We start from the raw sequence: 6,000 nt of genomic DNA on the forward strand, positions 1-6,000 counted from the left end.
ATGTCATGCAGTGGTGATGTTAGACAGGGTGTGTTCTTTCTCAAAAGCATGAAGAAAAAGCATTAGCACCAAGTTAATAAAAATGTAAACGGCCTTCTAAACATTTTAAGACAGCACAGATACTGTATCGGGTTCAGAGTCCTATGGAAAGTACAGCTTGTGGTTAATTGGTTTAAATCACATGCAAGCCCAGCCGTTACACAAACGGTACTTGAAATGTATTGATTCACCAGTCAATCTGTAAGAGGGAGATTGAAGTTTTAAAATTTTTCCTGATTGATCTTGATCATCTAGTGTGCTGGACACTCTGTTATGCTTATTGGTATTTGTTCATTATATGTGATATGTATAAAGTTGTATTTGAAGGTAAGCTATATTTGGCATAGGGACAGAAAGTACTCTACCCTCTCTGCCCAGTAAATAGCTAGGAGAAAGTAACTTTTATGTTAGGCCCCAAAAAGTGTCTAGTCTAGGGTTGCCGCCTGTCGGTTTTGACCAGAGAAATAGAGTATTTTTCTGGCCAGGCACAGTGACTGGACAACGTTGTGTGCCCCAGTGCAGTAACATGATTACATCTGTAGAAATGAGCACGCACTCCTGAGGCACATCGATGTGGTAAAACTCAATTTTATTCCATGAACGGTTACAAGAATTTAAACATCTCCAAAGAATGTGACGTGGGGTTAAGTCTTGTTCAGAATTTAACCCTATTTTTACAAAATATCGTATGGAACAACTTCAGGGCAATATCTACAAAGTGAAAATCTTTGCAAATGGAATCGGGAGTAATAATAGCAAAAGATATACAAAATGACAAAAGTGGAGGCTATACAAATAGCCCCATGAAGTATACAACATAAGATTTAAGATACTTAATATCACTTGAAAGGAACGGCTCAGTTTCACAACCAGGCCCTTCCAATCTATTAATCTATTAATTACTAAAAAGCATAATGCAATAGCTTAAGGTTAATACATTTTCGGCATATTTCATAAAATTTAAGATACTCATAGCCCTTCCAAAATATAGAAATGATTACATCACCCTTCACGTGGCTGACAATTACACTATTCCTCTGTCTGTGTCAGATCACAGATAAGGATATTTTTTTAATGCAATTTAATAAAGTGCAGGAAGGGCAACTATGTGGGCTGCAAATATTAATTCTCTATACACATATATTTACAAAGTCCTGTGGGTAGCTTGCTTGCTTCCCCTAACATCTTGCCACCTTAGGTCTGGGCCTTTGTGGCCTTTCCACAAATCGGAGAAAACTTGCTTGTGCAAGTGTAGGTAATGCCACGGGAAAAAAGAAGAAGACCAGAAGATGATCGATCCATGGTGCTCGCTGGAAGAATCCCGGGCCGGTGCAGTTTTCTTCTGATAGGAGCACCGACTCTGGGTTTCAGGTAAGTACATGTGATCACTTGGGGGTGCCTAACTTTTGACACCCCCAACTTAAAAGAACTTGTCCTTCTCCTTTAAAAAAACATTTTGTGTTATTGGGAATTAAATTTATAAGCAAGTTCTTGGAACTAGCTGGAGAACTCAGGGGGGTAAATTTATCAAAAAATGAAGTTCCGCCACTAGAGTGAAATTCCACAGCTCTCCATTCATTTCTATGGGATTTTGAAAGGCGTATTTATCAATCGGTGAAAGTGAAATTTCACCCTTTGATAAATACACCTTTAAAACCCCCATAGAAATGAATGGGAAGTGGAGGAATTTCACTCTAGTGGCGGAACTTCACTATTAACTTCACTCTTTGATAAATATACACCAGGGTGGGGCAACTGCCCCCTTCTGTGGACACCGAGGGTAATTTGGACCCTAGGAACCAGATTGCTGAAATTGCAAACTGAATATCTGCTGAATTAAAAAAAATAACTCAAAAAATCCAAGGGTTTTTTTTGGCTGAAAAGGTCCATTTTCGATTGAATTCCAATTGTATGAATAGAAGTAACAACGTTTTCAATCAAATTTGATTCAAAGTTTTTTTTAAACTTTGACTCCAAATAGGTTCTAGGAGGTCCCCCATAAGCTAAAACAGCAATTCGGCAGGTTTTAGATGGCGAATGGTTGAAGTTAAATTTTTAAAGAGACATTCAAATTTTCACATTTTTTTTCAAATTCAAATCGAATTTGGACTATTCCCTAGTCGAAGTACACAAAAAATAGCTTGAAATTTTAATTTTTTTAATTTGAAATTTTCACCTCAACCGTTGATAAATCTGACCCTAGGTGAAGAGAAAATTCACACTTTAGTAAATGTGCCCCCATATGTTGGGTCTGATACTTTTGTGGCTATGACCAGTAGAATGTTATGTAACATGGCAAAAAAAATATCTGCTATTTAGTTTCTTCATAACATAAAATAGAATAAATCTGTACCTACCACTGCTATTTCCCAGTACTAAGCACAATCCAAAAAACATCATCTCATAGCTACCATTTGTTTTAACTGACCATATACCATGCTTCATTCATGTAACCTATGTAACAGTTATTGCTATAGAGCTGTGCAATGACAACACAACATTGTTTGCATTTTGTCACGAGACTTGTTAGGAGGTATAGCAGCTCTGCCAAAATAAATCATTATGCCAATTTGTTGAACAGGTTAAGTAACAAACTCCACTGTACTATGGATTGAATGATACTACTGTTTGATTAAGGTGCTTTTATGCTGCTGGTGTTTAGGTTGCAGGGAAACAGCCCCAATTAACTCCTAGGCCTCACCTGCTTCGAGCGCTGTACATATTAACATTATACATTATATACATTATATGAGGTTGTATTAAAATGATCTTTTTATGTTTATGTAGTGTTGTGTCTTCCATTGCTCAAACGCCCAAAAATGTGGATTTGGATTACCTAGGCAGTTGAATCTGACCTTTTTTCAGTTTTAGGCTTAAAATCTTATATGTAGTTTCAAAATCAGGGTCACTTACCGATCTCCATTGATGGTCCGGGTGCTGCACCCCAAACCCGCAGCAAGGGTAGAAAATGTTGCACCGATATTCCGCTATGGACGCGCACGCCACAGACAGAGGTAAAGATCAACAATGTTTTATTTCACATAAAGTAATAGACAACTAATGTGTTTTGTGTGTATCCACACATAATCATAGGTATTTACCTATAGCAGAATATCGATCACCACACCAAATATGTGCAATAATTCAGCCAAAAAAATTAAAGAGTAGAATCTCACAGTTTACCCCAGTCTGAGGGGCAAATTTACGAAAATTTGCCAGTGTGACGTAATTTCGGTACTTCGCCGATTTAACAGTCGTTGGTGTATCTTCGCTAGCGGAGATAGACTCTAGCGGTACTTCGCTCCCTAATGCCTGGCGAATTTGTGCTATGGCGAATGGACGTAACTACGCAAATTCACTAAGATGCGGATTTTACTGAACGTTACCTCTTGCTCCAGACTTGCCTTCGCCACCTCAGACTAGGCGAGGTGCAATAGAGTAGATACAACATTTTACAACTAAATTTTGAGGAACTCCTAAGTCCAAAAAACGCTGGCATCTTTTCCTTTTTTCAAGGTGATACGCTGCGAAAGAGCGTAACATTTTTTTGGGGTAACCCACTTCCCCCCTACATTTCCTACCATATGGTACATTAACTATACAGTGGTAGTGTAGGGCAATATAACAATTTTATTTTCTTTTATTAAGGTTCCCGGGCTTGTGTAGTGTAATGTATATATTATATATATAAACATAAACTAAATAGAACTTTAACTTCCGGCCGTATGCATATTAAGCAATACTAGCGCAACTTCACTTTGCTTGGCGCAGTAACGCTAGTGCAACTTCACTTTGCTTGGCGCAGTAACGCTAGTGCAACTTTGCCAGCGCTCAGTGCCCTGGACGCAACTCCGGATTTTAGTGAATTAGCGTTGTCCTGGCAAATCTACACCTGGCAAAGTGTTGCGCTGTTTAAAATACAAAATAATTTATTAGAATATTAGAAAAAGGGCTTAACATGTTTCGTGCATACTCATAAGCGTTTTTTCAGCCTTAACTATTACATAAAGCTATGAACATGGGTAAGTGACATAATACTATATGAACTTTGTACATTGCCTTTCCAATTTTTAGGGGTGGTGACTGCGCTCTTTCACAAACTGCACTATTCACATTTATTTAACCCTACAGTATTATTGGTAATTTGAGCACTATATGAAAGTTGGGTAGCGCTGTTGTGTATAAATATCACTTTTTATTAGTCTGTTGTCAATTTCGGGAAGGAATTAGCATATAAATAAAATACTAGGACTTTGCATAGTAGCACGCTAATAGTTCTATCACATATGGAAAGACAGTCCATAACAATACATTGGTTTGCTAATGAGTGCCTCATCCTGGCTGTGTTGGTCCCATTGTCTCCCTCTCATTCTCTGTTTCCAGTAAGTGATTTAGGAGACAATTTTGTATGTGGTTCAACACCAAGCTCATAGGTACTCTAGGGATTCCACAAGGCCACAAACCAAGAAAATCTGTACCAGATATAGCTATCCCGACAGTGGCGAAACTACTGGGGATGCGAAGAGTGCAATTGCACTTGGGTCCAGACCCTCTTGAGGTCCCCTGGAGCCTTGTGCGTGTCCAAATCATGAGTGAAGCTTGCTTCTGGAGGGGGTGGGGAACCCAGACATGCTGGCCCATCAGGCCAAGGTCCGATGCAGTCTTTGCCCAATAGTATACACTTACCTGCCCAATAGATATCTGGCCAATCTGAGCAGCTTATATGAGCCAGTGTATGAGCACTTTAAGGGATGCATGATAATTTCCCTCCAGAACCCCAGATTCACAGTTATGTCTAGTGTAAGTGACATTTCTAAATAATCTATTCAGGAACAATTCAGTATATAAATAAAAACTGGGTAAATTGATAGGCTGTGCAAAATATTTTTTTTTCTAATAAACTACTGTATAAAGGCTGGAGTGACTGGGTGTCTAACATAATAGCCAGAACCCAACTTCCTGCTTTGCAGAACTCTAACTCTTTGTTAGACAGCGACTTTAAGGGGAGCCAGATAGGACATAGCAGCTCATTTAATTTGCTTAGCATGCAGGTCAGATTCAAAAGCAATGGTTATGACCCATATGACCTCCCTCTCAAGTCTCTTATTGGTTACTGACTGGTAACCAATAAGAGAGCTGCAAAGCAGGAAGTAGTGCTCTGGCTATTATGTTAGATATCCAGTCACTCTAGCCTTTATAGATTTATACATTTTAACTAACTGTATTGAAAACATTTTTTTATTTTGCACAGCTTATCTATTTACCCATTTTTTTATTTTAACACTCAACAATTACTTTAAGCACCACATAGAATAGCACTGTAATAGCCTGACCAAGTGGTTGTGCCACCGCAACAGTTGCCTGAATAAGCATTCTTTGATTCCTATGGTATGAACACATGACAAACTATTGCATGGTAGCTTTATAGATGGTAAATCAACTTTGGCTCCCGCGCACCCTCTGATAGATAACAAACGATACCTGGTGCACAAAGGTAGAGGATCGGCCGCCTCACAAGCAGTATAGCAGAAAGAATCCCAAGGCACACGGTCAATGCAAGCAAGCTGCCATGTGTGTTTATTGTGAAATGTTTCGGGCTCACGCCCCTTTCTCAAGCATAAAGAACACAGTGCAAAGGGTGAATATAAAGCAATTGATATTATGAATTCTATATTGTTCCCTTCTATATCAGGGACAGCTTCCTTTCCCCCCCCCCTTTGTTTAGGGTAAGATGTGTGAATACACTATATTTTTATTGCATTAATTGTAAATGCTATTTTGTATCATGCCTGTTTTATACCTCTGATTGGTTCACTTTAATGCAATGGGTAAATTAACTTCTTTCTATTAATGTATTTAACCCTTTATATCTAAAAGTTTCATGGTTTTATGATGTATTAACTTTTTATGAATGAAGAATATTTTCACAAATTTTACACAGGATCACTGACACACTGAGGA

This window comes from Xenopus laevis, chromosome 1L (genome assembly GCF_017654675.1).
Source record: "Xenopus laevis strain J_2021 chromosome 1L, Xenopus_laevis_v10.1, whole genome shotgun sequence".
Lineage (NCBI taxonomy): Eukaryota > Metazoa > Chordata > Amphibia > Anura > Pipidae > Xenopus > Xenopus laevis.